The following is a 14619-nucleotide window of genomic DNA, read 5'->3' as shown; positions in this document are numbered from 1 at the left end:
GACAGTGTCCCAAACTAATCAACCAAGCGAGGAGTTTGTTTTTAACAGTTACAGATCGGAGTCATCACGATCGACGGACGCTGTTCCATATCAACCAGACTGGGACAACCATCACCATCGAGCCGACACAAATAAAATACCACACAACCGATGTGTGGTACACGAGCCCACGAGAAGGGCTACAGGCGATGTCGTGCTGTTACCTAAGGACTCGAATGAGTCGTCTGTTCACATAGGTCATTAACGCCAAATTTCGCCGCATCCTCGTAACTTATGCGATGTACATGTGTTGTATATTTGACACTTGTGTACCTGGTGAAAATCACGGGTAAAAATCTCAACCTAAACCCCTAGATCGATTTCAACAAAATATTGGTGCACATTTTAGTTACGACCTAGGAAGAAGCCTCCTATTGTGGTGAGGTGAGAACGTGGAGACAGAAGGAAGAAGGTGAGAGGAAAGATGGAGAGACAGAGACGGGAAAGGAGAGGATGTAGCCAGACGAGGGGAGGAGGAGACGCACGGAAAGAGGGGTAGGGGTAAATGTACAGCGAAAGGGAAGAGAAGATGAACAGGGAGTGGGGAGGGAAGGAGATGGACAGGGAGAAGGGAGAGGAGGGTAGGGGCAGAGAAAACAAAGAGGAGCAGGTGGACAGAGAGAGAAAGGAGGAGGAGGTGAAGAGGGACAGTGTGGGACGAGGAGATGGACAGGAAGAGGGGGAGGAGGACATGAATGTGCGTGGTGGAGGGTGACATACTAAAAGCCGAAATACTAAATGTCTTTTTCCAGACCTGTTTCACAGAGGAAGACCGCATTGTAGTTCCTTCTCTAGATTGTCGCACAGATGACAAAATGGTCGATATCGAAATAGACGACAGAGGGATAGAGAAACAAATAAAATCGCTCAAAAGAGGAAAGGCCGCTGGAACTGATGGGATACCAGTTCGATTTTACACAGAGTACGCGAAGGAACTCGCACCCCTTCTTGCAGCGGTGTACAGTAGGTCTGTAGAAAAGCGTAGCGTCCCAAAGGATTGGAAAAGGGCACAGGTCATCACCGTTTTCAATAAGGGACGTCGAACAGATGTGCAGAACTATAGACCTATATCTCTAACGTCGATCAGTTGTAGAATTTTGGAACACGTATTATGTTCGAGTATAATGACTTTTCTGGAGACTAGGAATCTACTGTGTACGAATCAACATGGGTTCGAAAAAGACGATCGTGTGAAACCCAGCTCGCGCTATTCGTCCACGAGACTCAGAGGGCCTTAGAGACGGGTTCACAGGTAGATGCCATGTTTCTTGACTTCCGCAAGGCGTTTGACACAGTTCCTCACAGTCATTTAATGAACAAAGTAAGAGCATACGGACTATCAGATCAATTGTGTGATTGGATTGAGGAGTTCCTAGATAACAGAACGCAGCATGTCATTCTCAATGGAGAGAAGTCTTTCGAAGTAAGAGTGATTTCAGGTGTGCTGCAGGGGAGTGTCGTAGGACCGTTGCTATTCACAATATACATAAATGACATTGTGGATAACATCGGAAGTTCACTGAGGCTTTTTGCGGATGATGCTGTGGTATATCAAGAGGTTGTAACAATGGACAATTGTACTGAAATGCAGGAGAATCTGCAACGAACTGATGCATGGTGCAGGAATGGCAATTGAATCTCAATGTAGACAAGTGTAATGTGCTGCGAATACATAGAAAGAAAGACCCTTTATCATTTAGCTACAAAATAGCAGGTCAGCAACTGGAAGCAGTTAATTCCGTGAATTATCTGGTAATAGGCATTAGGAGTAATTTAAAATGGAATGATCATATACAGTTGATCGTCGGTAAAGCGGATGCCAGACTGAGATTCATTGGAAGAATCCTAAGGAAATGCAATCCGAAAACAAAGGAAGTAGGTTACAGTACCCTTGTTCGCCCACTGCTTGAATATTGCTCACCAGTGTGGGATCCGTGCCAGATAGGGTTGAGAGAAGAGATAGAGAAGATCCAACGGAGAGCAGCGCGCTTCGTTACAGGATCATTTAGTAATCGCGAAAGCGCTACGGATATGATAGATAAACCCCAGTTGAAGACTCTGCACGAGAGAATCTCAGTAGCTCGGTACGGACTTTCGTTGAAGTTTAGCGAACTCACCTTCAAAAAGGAGTCAAGCAGTATATTGCTCCCTCCTACGTATATCTGTCGAAGAGACCATGAGAATAAAATCAGAGAGATTAGAGCCCACTCAGAGGCATACCGAAAATCTTTCTTTCCACGAACAATACGAGACTGGAACAGAAGGGAGAATCGATAGACGTACTCAAAGTACCCTCCGCCACACACCGTCAGTTGGCTTGCGGAGTATGGATGTAGATGTAGATGTAGTGTGGGTGGTGGAGATGGACAGAGATGGGGAAGGAGGAGACTGACAAATAGAAGATTGGAATACATACTTGCACGGACTTTTTTATATAAATACACTCCTGGAAATGGAAAAAAGAACACATTGACACCGGTGTGTCAGACCCACCATACTTGCTGCGGACACTGCGAGAGGGCTGTACAAGCAATGATCACACGCACGGCACAGCGGACACACCAGGAACCGCGGTGTTGGCCGTCGAATGGCGCTAGCTGCGCAGCATTTGTGCACCGCCGCCGTCAGTGTCAGCCAGTTTGCCGTGGCATACGGAGCTCCATCGCAGTCTTTAACACTGGTAGCATGCCGCGACAGCGTGGACGTGAACCGTATGTGCAGTTGACGGACTTTGAGCGAGGGCGTATAGTGGGCATGCGGGAGGCCGGGTGGACGTACCGCCGAATTGCTCAACACGTGGGGCGTGAGGTCTCCACAGTACATCGATGTTGTCGCCAGTGGTCGTCGGCAGGTGCACGTGCCCGTCGACCTGGGACCGGACCGCACCGACGCACGGATGCACGCCAAGACCGTAGGATCCTACGCAGTGCCGTAGGGGACCGCACCGTCACTTCCCAGCAAATTAGGGACACTGTTGCTCCTGGGGTATCGGCGAGGACCATTCGCAACCGTCTCTATGAAGCTGGGCTACGGTCCCGCACACCGTTAGGCCGTCTTCCGCTCACGCCCCAACATCGTGCAGCCCGCCTCCAGTGGTGTCGCGACAGGCGTGAATGGAGAGACGAATGGAGACGTGTCGTCTTCAGCGATGAGAGTCGCCTCTGCCTTGGTACCAATGATGGTCGTATGCGTGTTTGGCGCCGTGCAGGTGAGCGCCACAATCAGGACTGCATACGACCGAGGCACACAGGGCCATCACCCGGCATCATGGTGTGGGGAGCGATCTCCTACACTGGCCGTACACCTCTGGTGATCGTCGAGGGGACACTGAATAGTGCACGGTACATCCAAACCGTCATCGAACCCATCGTTCTACCATTCCTAGACCGGCAAGGGAACTTGCTGTTCCAACAGGACAATGCACGTCCGCATGTGTCCCGTGCCACCCAACGTGCTCTAGAAGGTGTAAGTCAACTACCATGGCCAGCAAGATCTCCGGATCTGTCCCCCATTGAGCATGTTTGGGACTGGATGAAGCGCCGTCTCACGCGGTCTGCACGTCCAGCACGAACGCTGGTCCAAGTGAGGCGCCAGGTGGAAATGGCATGGGAAGCCGTTCCACAGGACTACATCCAGCATCTCTACGATCGTCTCCATGGGGAATAGCAGCCTGCATTGCTGCGAAAGGTGGATATACACTGTACTAGTGCCGACATTGTGCATGCTCTGTTGCCTGTGTCTATGTGCCTGTGGTTCTGTCAGTGTGATCATGTGATGTATCTGACCCCAGGAATGTGTCAATAAAGTTTCCCCTTCCTGGGACAATGAATTCACGGTGTTCTTATTTCAATTTCCAGGAGTGTAACGTAGCCTGTCTATAAGTCTTGCTTATAGAGGTCTGCTGTATGATGCTGGCATCCTTGCAGTAACTTATGAAATCTCTTCATTACTGCTGTGACGGGTTGACTGGACTACACTACGAAAGAGACCCAAGCCAACCCCTGCACCGGTTATAAGGCACAATATGCCTCATTCTCCTCTGTTGTTCTCAATCTTTTTGTAGATTTTTGTGTTTAACTTTTACTACATCGGTTTGATTTCAGAATCGTCGTTGGCTTCTGTAGCTCAGACCTCAGGTGATCAGTTCAAAAAAATGGTTCAAATGGCTCTGAGCACTATGGGACTTAACTGCTGTGGTCATAAGTCCCCTATAACTTACAACTACATAAACCTAACTAACCTAAGGACATCACATACATCCATGCCCGAGGCAGGATTCGAACCTGCGACCGTAGCAGTCGCGCGGTTCCGGACGGAGCGCATTAACTGGTAGACCACCGCGGCCGGCAGGCGATCAGTCTTGATGGTCTATCTACAGGAAGAGTAGAAAATTTTCCTGTATTATTTTTTACCATAATGTAAACTTTTTTATGCGGGATAGGCCAGAAAGTATTATCAAGTAGAATACGTGTGTTTAAGTTTCAAATGACACATGAACTTGCCTGTGTAAATTACAGTTTAGATACTTGCAGGTAATGCGCGATTGATGATGAGGTTGGGCTTTCGGTTTTATCAAGATTCTCTTAGTTTTCTTCCCTTTCCCAAGTCACAGTACACAGCAATAAGTTCGCGTTAGATTCCACAAAATGAGAAATATTTTCTTCGATTTATTTTCCGTGTCCTCTGTTCCTGCAGCACGGCGCGTCAAGCCCTGTCTGTAAGGCGTACAGCTAGGGGGAATTGGCGTTCTGTGTCCCTTTTCAGAGCATTTAAAATTCTGTTTGTCACTAATGATCCTCGATGTAGGAAACGAGATTATAGAAGAGGAGAGGAAAGTTGCTTTGAAACTAATAATGTAAAGAGGTGGAAACCCTTGAAGGGTTTAATACGTTTATTGTGACATGAGACTGTTCAAAGGGGAGACGAAACAGGTAACGTTATAAAGATTCTGACGGTTCCCTTCGCGTTAAAGCGAGCCCGCCTACGTCATTGCACAAGGAACCGAATATACCGCGAGTGTTATGCCGGCCTACCATAATGACGACCGCTATCGGTACGGATTATGTTTCTGGATCTGACAACTTACTAGTCCGCTCTGAATTTAACTCAGCCTCACAGTTAACATTTACTTGCGCGTAACGGTATTCTGAGGACGCCGATGTTGAATTCAGTATTCAGAAATGCTTCCAGAGTACTAACACAAACGACACTATGCATAGTGAGGTCTTTGACATCTCGCTTGTGGGAAACATAGGCGAATTTTATGAATATTAAGGAACGCAATATCACTGTATTTAACTTTCCAAGAATTTTTACTTGCTGTTAAAGGAGGATGTGCTGAAAACTAGTGCCTCCGAATTTTTTATGTGAAAACTCTAAAATATTTTTAAATAAAACAAACTTTGCAAACATTATACACCTTTGTTCTTCGTGTCTACGTATTTGCAGCCCTCCATCGCTAGAGAGGTCCACGGTGTGGGGTGTAACATGGCAGTGTGCAACGTACCTATGTCGATGCGTGAGAAACAAAGTGTTGTAATCGAGTTCCGAATTCGCAGAGTTTGTCCGGAAGCACATTCTCCTTCAGCATGACAATGCTAGACCACACGTCGGCGCTGCGGCTTCAACAGCATTCCGACACCTTGCCTTCACTGTCAGCGATCGTCTTGCATACGGTCCCAAATAAGCCACATGCTGTTTTCGTATGTTTTCAAAACTTAAAGCACACGTTCGAGGACTTCCCTCTGATAGTGGTGCAAGCATGGCTGAAGGTTTGGCTCCGTCAACAAAGTCAAACATCCACCAGTGATGGTATCAACAAATTGGTCTCTCGTTGGGAGAAATGTGCTCGTTTCCAGGGTAACTATGTTGAGAAATATATACATAGATTTGGAATATAAAGATGCAGAATTGACAGATAACGCTCTTTAGTTGTGATCAAAGATTTGGAAATCATTCTTAGAAAAAAAATGTCATCAAATAAATTTCGGCCTCTCCACTCGTCTGGATCCCCTCAAAAAATGACACTCGAGTTGGGACTTTTATGCAACACATACTGTAGGAATAGATATAAGAACTAGATCGATAAAATGCTGGATTTTGAAACGCGACCCTTTGCTTACCTTTCCAGAATTAACGCAGCTGTCTTCTGGAGGCCATTCCCCTCTCTACAGTCTAGCTCATACTGAGCTTTCATGATCTGGCGGCATCCCACTGGCCGCTCGAAGATGATTCTGAACGCCGCTAATTTACTCATCGACCACGACCAGTCACGTAGCGCAATTTTATTTATGTTTGGACCGGAACGGCTCAGGGTTGATGCTGTTCTAGGAAACAATGGTTTTCATCTAGCGTTGCGGAGCGTTTTGTTCAAATAGTTTCCGTGTAATTTTTCCGTGGATTCAACAGGTGAGTTGCTAGACAAGTATTAGTCTAGGTTCGCACAATTACTTATGCTGGATGCGCAAGCTTGCGAATTTACATACGGAATTCGAGTATACTTTCAAATGGAATAGCATATTCGTGGTCTTTGGTACCAATCAGTAAAGCAAAAGAGTGGCAGCAGCGCAGAATATCTCTATAGTGGCAGAGACGGAGATTGGTAGCTTTGTTGTTGTAACTGCAGATGTTGACAGTACAATGAAAATTCAGTTAGAAATATACACGGTGTATCATAAGTAAAAACCGACTCGAATGAAAATATAAGATAAAGGGAGCACCAGAAATAAGACAATGGAGCTCAGGAAGCGTACAGAGGAATATAAACAGTAATTTTCTGATAAAACTGCAGTTTATGTGTCGGGGCTTTCTGCGTCATGCTTTGATTTTGGTAAGAAAGCGGCGATGTGTCATATGCAGATAGCGAATGAAAATGTTGCTCTTCATTTGTTTCGTTTTGTATATGAAGTTAACTAACATTTAATTTTTGTCATAATGACACAGACTTATTTTTACTACCTTACGTAAAGTTAGCTAATAAATTCATTTGCCTAGTAAGAATTTAGAATTCAAATTACGTGCAATTAGCGATGTACTATTAGGTTTCATATCAGCGAAAATTTTTTGCGTGGTTATATATCCCGAGATGTACTCTGATGTCGTGATAGTCTGCAGTAATTCAAATATGCCTGCTTTTTCTTAAGCAGAACATCGTACATTATTAGAGTTTTGTTTAATTTCTGTCGACATAGAAGGTTTCCAAATAACTTACTCAAAATTGGTTATTATGGATTATAAATATATATTTGTCGGCATGTTGTATATTTATGGGCCTGTTTTAGAAATTTTTGTGATTTATGGTAACTCATATTGAGTAAATTTAATTTTCAGAATGGAGCCGTACAGCGGCGTTTGCAGCAGTGGCTGCTGACGAACGAAAAGAACACGCAAAAACATATTTCTGGAATACTTCCCGCTAGTAGAATAGATCGCTCGGATGGTGTACAATTGTGTTATCGAAAGCGAATTTCACTTCAAGCAATGACAAAGAATTATGAATACGTAATAAAGTTGTGTTCTACAATCCACTTCTGTGTGGTATTATTTTCTTACTTGTCCTATAGAAGAACAACATTTGTTTTTTTTCTTTTTACAGCATTCCTTTAAGCTAGAACCTTATACCACAGCTTTCAATTTAATTACTGTTTGTGAAAAATGATGTTATCTTTCTTACTTCGTACGATTCATAAAAACGTCGTTAGCACACAATCTAATAGCATAGGTACTAATACTTTACAATTTCTTATGATTATGTTGCAATGTTGGAGTCTGTTGTTAGGCTGGAACTTGATAGCACACCTATCTTGTCAAAAATGCTTCACTGTTTTCTAATAATAAGTGATGATTTTCGAGGGTGTGGCTATGCAAGAACCTAATAGCACAACTTAATTTAGTCCAAGTAAAACTAAAACTAGTAATACTTGCGTGGAAGTTAATAGTGTCCGACGCAACTACATTGCTGAAATAAATGAGGAACTGCAACATGTGGCGATTTTAGAGTATATGGTTACGCAGCAACCTAATATAACATACGTTTGAAACAAACGGCAGTCAGTTTATAGTTTTTTTTTTTTTTTTTTTTTTTTTTTTTTTTTTTTTTGAGAGACAGAGAGAGAGAGAGAGAGAGAGAGAGAGAGAGAGATGGGGCCCCTCCACGCCCGCACCAACGTGGTGACGAAACCAAAAGTTCTACTGTCACCTCCGGAAACGTGTGTCCCAGTTGCTGCTGCTGCTACATTCCTGGAACAATCAAGATCGTTATACAGTAGTGGGAGGTCGGCCATAGATCATCTCACTGTGTGGGGGATGTGTGGAGCTTGTCTGCATGCAGTGTACAGTACAGCTTCTCTGTGTGGTGCCACTTATTCGGCAGTGTGTTTCAGCTGGATATCCAGTAATGGCGTCTAATTAGCAGGGGCTCGCATGTAGCGTTATGTTTGCGTATGCTTGGCCATAGATGTTAGGTCCTTACAAGTATGTCTTTTGGTCTTTTATGTTTCCATCTATGGTTGTGGTCGTAGTTCCCCAGATTCAGAATAAACAGGTCAGTTTATAGTCTTGCTTATCAGTTTATAGTCTTGCTTATCGTAGATGGTTCACTGTTTTCCCGTAACATATGACGATTTTCGAGGTTATGGTTAGACAGGAACCTACTATGACAGCTCAAAGTATTGCGAATGGGGCGAACAGCATTCATATTCGTGTCAAACAGCACTTACACTGTCCGACGCCTCTATGTTGCTGAGAGCAAGCACAGAACGGAGATTTGTTTACAGCGGAAAACAAATGTTATTGGCTACCTGTATTCTTTCCTCATTTCCCGTCTTTATTTCCCAGGATTAACTGCGAACGCTACCAAGTTGAACACGTTTCGTAAAATTCGACGACGCTGTAAGTGCAGTCAATCGTCCCCCACTTAATACTCGAGGGTAATAGTGAACAAAATCGATAATATTGATAAACTGTATCCTCCACCATGTTCGGAACAGTGGCTTGGGGAGTATATGATGTAGATGTAATTGTAGATGTAGACGTAGATTTCATTTTTAGATGTGCTGAAGCATGAGTATTACAGTTGAACGAGAATACTATTGCCAATAAAGAGAGAGAGAGATAGCGATAGAGACAGAGAGAGAGAGAGAGAGAGAGAGAGAGAGAGAGAGAGAGAGAGAGAGAGAGAGAGGGGGGGGGGGCGGTACTTGTTCGTTATGGCTTTACGAACACTTTCATGCCTCCTGCTATGTCTAATTCTCAATAAAGAAGACTGGCTGTTACCACAGAGAAATGGATACTGACGCATTTCAGAAAGGATTCGGTAGTTGCAGTTAGTTGCTACCAAATATCACTTCAAGTGCATTTTTTGTAGCGGATAAAGTGTAAAGACGGTATCAGAGTGACTAAATTTTGGTAAAAGCAGAGATTCAGAAGCTAAGCTAAGGATTACAAGAATTAACTCATGTGCTTCAATTGACAGTGACAAAAAAAATAATGCAACGTTAGTCGATATTCAACCACCTCCAAAGATATAAGCGGAGATGCTGGGATGAAAAAGAGTCTAGGGCAGGAAAAAATTCAGGCTGTCCATAACCCTTTCACTACCATTGGGTCGTATCTGCCTCACGATAGGCTATTATTAAACCAGTCGAAATATCAACACGTTATTGTTACATATGACTGCCACACTGCTAAACGGAAGCCTGTTAAAGATTTGCTTAATTCTTAAGATTACAGATTTAACCTGTCGCCGTGTTGTTTTTGCCGTGGCGCGCACCGCAACGCAAATACAAAGGGCGGCTACAGCTGCAGAATAAGCCGCACCTGCCAATAGGGTATCCGCCACGTCCTCACGACGGAATCCGCGGAGAAAGAGTAGAGCCGCCGGGTTAAATAGCCGGCAGGAAAGCAAACCGGGTCTTGTGACCCGTCGCGGAATGCCGCCAGGAGGAAACATCGTCGCAGCCGGATAGACCAGGTGCCCGTGCAATACGCCAGTCTTCGACCCGGAAGCGGCGCCCGCCTAACTCCTCGCCATCCGTGGGAGAGAATCGAGAGAACACTACCAAGGAACGTAAAATCAGTGCAGTTATAAAAGTCAATTTTATTAAGGTTATATATTCGTGTATTGATACTAAATTTTTGGGCAGGAGAAAAGCCTTTTTATTTTTCAAATAAGGTTATCTGTTGTAAAATTAAGTGGTGTTTTGGCTACACCTAATAAAGCAAATTTAATTATCATGTGGGTGCTGATCAGTGTACATAACAGTTTTCAAGTTTCATTGTTTGAGCTCTACTCGCTAGATGTCATGTTCTTTATTATTCGTTTTTTGTGGAGTTTATCGGTGGAAGTTACTCAAAACCGGCGTTTATCATTTGTTTCGGGACAGTGACAACTTTAATCCTGCCCCTCGATCCTGGCGAGCAGTATTTGGAGTAGTGTTAATAGCAGAATGGCGCAAAAAGTTGTTGCTTTTCTGCCGATACACTGCTCCTAGTTGGTCCTCGGGGCAGTAAATCTTGCAATTTATCTCGTCTGTTGCTGAGAGTGAGGCTAGACTAATCAGCAAGGAAGTTCAGAGCATGAGACCTAACCAACGTTTAGGCCTTAGAAAAAATGTCGTGCATGGAACAGGAAAAGTACCAGGATTGAAGAAAGGCAAAGGAGAGGCAGCCACGGATAACAGGTGAGAGACTCCAATAAATAAACGACGATGATTAACAATGTCGAAAGTGAATACCAGAATCGTAGATCACCCAGTTAAAATTATCTTTAAATGTAGAAAAACTGAAGAAGAATTGATGGAAGAAATACATCGTGATATGGATTCAAAATTGAAACAGGGTAATGTAGATGATGTTTGTGCGATACATATAAAATTGAAACGGGGTAATAAAGATGACGTATGTGCGACATATATATAATTGAAACAGGATAATGTAGATGATGCACATAAACTAATAAACAATAATTTTACGGAACACAGGATGAGGAATACTATGATTACAAGGTAGTTGTATAATATACGCTGAAAATAAGTCGAGAAACTGGAAACGGTAACTGGGGATAACTTTACTGTTGCCCAGGACAAACCTGCCCAATTAAAATAGAACATGATGCAAGGAGGCGATAGGGGAGGTACACTTCTCATTTTTTGAATTTAAGAAGCCTTACGAGTACTCAGATGGAGCAAATACCCGGGTACTGATGAAATGCTCTTGCCGACATCAAACGAAAAGGCAGAGCAAGAACTTTAACAGCTTAATAATGACATTTATCTAATTGGACAAGTACGATCACCTTTTGAAAAGAATATGATTGCACTTCTGAAGAATGCAAGAGCAGGTAGAAATGGAATCAACTCCAAAATGTCGAGTATCCCACGCACCAAACGAATTCCCACGGCAATACTTTATCGAAGAATGAAAGGGAAAACTAATAGTAGATGAGGAGATAACCAGTTTAGTTTAAGGACAGTCAGGGGCATCTAAGATGCAAACACTGTGGTTAATAATAGAAGGCAGATTTGGTAAAAACAAACAAACATACATTGCATTCGTAGATTTAGAGAAGGTGTTTAATAATGTGGAATAGAATAAAGTGCTTTGCATTCTTAGGTAGTGCGGCATCAATTACAGTGATAGAAGACCGATCCACTCACTTTAGGCCGTTACGGAACAGACTGGGTAGTCGGTACTGAAGAAGTAATACAAGAGATCAAAATCAGGATAGGCTTGAGTCGGGGCTGCTAACAGCCGCATTAATATTTAATTAACGTATAGAAGAGGCAAGTGTTTTTGATCATTCACAGAAAATCTGCACGATGGGGGTCGGTGGTGCCCAAAGTTGATAGGAACTGACACGTGTGCCAAATGAAATGGAATGCATGCCACCTAATGACTATAATGTGCAAGTAGATAATACGAAAATAGATGCTGCTGCACGCAGAAAGGGGGCGTTCTGGGCAGCTAAATGTTAATCATGGACGGAAGACACATGAAGCTGTGGCTGTATTTTGCTATCGTAAAGGAAGTGTAGATAATGAAGAAAGCTGTCAGGATGGCGTTGTGGCAGTGACTGCTTAAGGCAAACAGACAGCTGCTAACATCCAAAAATATAAACCTTGATGACAGAAAGTTTTTTATGAAAATCAGTGTTCGGAGCACAACTCTTAATAAATGCGAAACAAGGTAAATGGGGAAGACTGAAGTGAAACGATTAGAACCTTTTGAAATGTGATACAACAAGAGACTCTTGAAAATCAGATTCGTTGATTGTGTAAGAAGCCAACGGCCTTTCTGCAGTGGTAACACCGTTTCCTGTCAGATCGCCGAAGTTAGGCGCTGAAGGAATTCGCTAGCTCTTGCATGGGTCACCGCCCATGTCTGCCGAGCGCTGTTGGCAAGCGGGGTGCACTTGCCATCGCTAGGCAAACTGAGGAGCTACTTAACTGAAAAGTAGCGGCACCGGTCACAAAAAATGAGAATGGTCGGGAGAGCTTATAACAATAAATTATACCATTTTGACATGTCACTCTTCCTGAACAACCGAACCTTTAGTCCTGTCATAGGAAAGGCACATATAACACTATAATTTCTATCATTCTAACGTGCCGTGAAACACGCTAACGTTACCCTCTGAGAGAATTTCGAAGTTTTACCGCGCGTACGTCTAATGGACAAAGGTATATGAATATAATTTTGAATTTGGTGAAATTAACAGAAACGAAATGGACTTTCATCTTGGGAGTTAATGAAAGTTGTAAAATCAGAAAGGAATGAAAAAACTGAACGGTCGCCAGCTTAATTAGGCACATTAATTTGGAAGTATATAGATGAGAAAATTGAATATTAGTTATTGAAGTTAATTTTGTTGAGAACTCCCTTGAAAAGCAAACATGATACAAACTGACATAGTGTACTCTGTTCTGGGTGTACTAGCCGTTACCAATAACATATTCACCAGTAAATTATGGAGAGCGAAATTGCACCAAGCTCATACGAATGGCAGCCACTCTCAAGAGCATCATTTAATCAAATACTGAAATGTGCAGAACTAAATTTGGACATGGGGGCTTCTATCTTGACTACCATGAGAAACAAATAAAGATGAATAACATCATAAATACACTGTATAAGCTCCTCTAGAAATATTAGTTTTACTTAGTAACAGTAATAGTTTAGTTTTTTCCTAATAGGTGAAGGATATGATGGGGACCCATAAACTAGTATAGTTGCACTAGTGAACGCTCTTTGCTTATTACAGTAGTAAAGACTAAGTCAAAAAATACTAATCATTTACTTCACTTGGAATAGTTAATAAATTACTTTGCGACACTGGGTTTAATTAACTTCAAAAAATGAACCATTCATGATACAACCACACTGTTTTTCTGGGAATGAGCATAAATCTGTTCATTAAAGATTAGTATGTATTTGTCTTTTAATCACTTGTGAAGCAGGTACTCTAGACTATAATATTTACACAATCTTGCATTATAATCCTACAAAACTATAATTTATAGTATACTAAGGATACTTCAGCAAAAGCCTATGCAACTTCACTTTTGTGGTTTCAGCTTGAACTTTTACTACTCCTTTTAAGACAAAAAAATCACTTTTAAACATGTGAATGCAAGAATTTAAATCAGGATGCTGGTTTTCAGTACCAATTAGGTGAGGACCCCACGTAGGTTCGTGATCAGGATTGAAAATATGATTTAGGTTTCATATGGTTGTTATTGAAACAACACACAAAGTAACTAGTCCATGCCCATATACACTACTTAACTGAACTGTAATACGTCGGACCGACGCCATTCTTAAGAAGATATATATCTCGACGGTGAGGACATTCCTTGTAAATGACGGACGCCAGCATATTTTGAGACGGAACCCAAACATGCCTGTCCAGGGCTCAAGCAGAGAGAGCGGTTCTAAAGAGGTGTTGTGTGGCTGCTCTCCCACGTGAAGTCGGTTTGGCGCTCACAAGTCGTGTTGAGAATTCCACGAACACAGCCGACGAAAGTGAATCTGACGGATATGATGCTACTGGTCGTGGCTTAGAGACCCTGACAAATTTGCTATTACGGTTTAGAGGGCCAGAGGCCGTAAATGAGTACGCTCCCGTGCCACCCATGCGAATATAGATAACACTCTCAAAACGGAACATATTGATACACAGCGAGAGACCCCAGTCAAATGCCGTGATGACTAGAGCGCCGAGACAAAGAAACTTGATGAAGTTGAAGCCCCCACAGCAACAAAGAAGCTCATGTGGAGTGCAGAATGCGGAAGCGAGTGTCGAGTGGCAGAGGAGAACTGTGAAGTGCACCACAGACGTGTTAACGCCCAGTCGCTAGTGGTAGAAGACAACGTTGTTCCCTCCACGGTCGCAATAGGTGCAAAATTCAGACGGTTTTCGGAAGATAGCAGGTGTTTCCTCGGTTGTAAGTGGCGAGAAAAAGTGACGTCTCGCTCGGGAGTAGGGGAGGCCGCAGACGACGACGACTCCTTATGCTATTTATGACACTTGAGAGCGAGGATGAGATTTTTAACGCCCGCAGCCTGAAAGCGTACGTGACGCAA

The sequence above is a fragment of the Schistocerca gregaria genome, chromosome 5 (genome assembly GCF_023897955.1).
Source record: "Schistocerca gregaria isolate iqSchGreg1 chromosome 5, iqSchGreg1.2, whole genome shotgun sequence".
In the NCBI taxonomy this organism is placed as follows: Eukaryota; Metazoa; Arthropoda; class Insecta; order Orthoptera; family Acrididae; genus Schistocerca; species Schistocerca gregaria.
The sequence above is the reverse complement of the archived record's forward strand: the minus strand, read 5'-3'. Positions refer to the sequence as shown.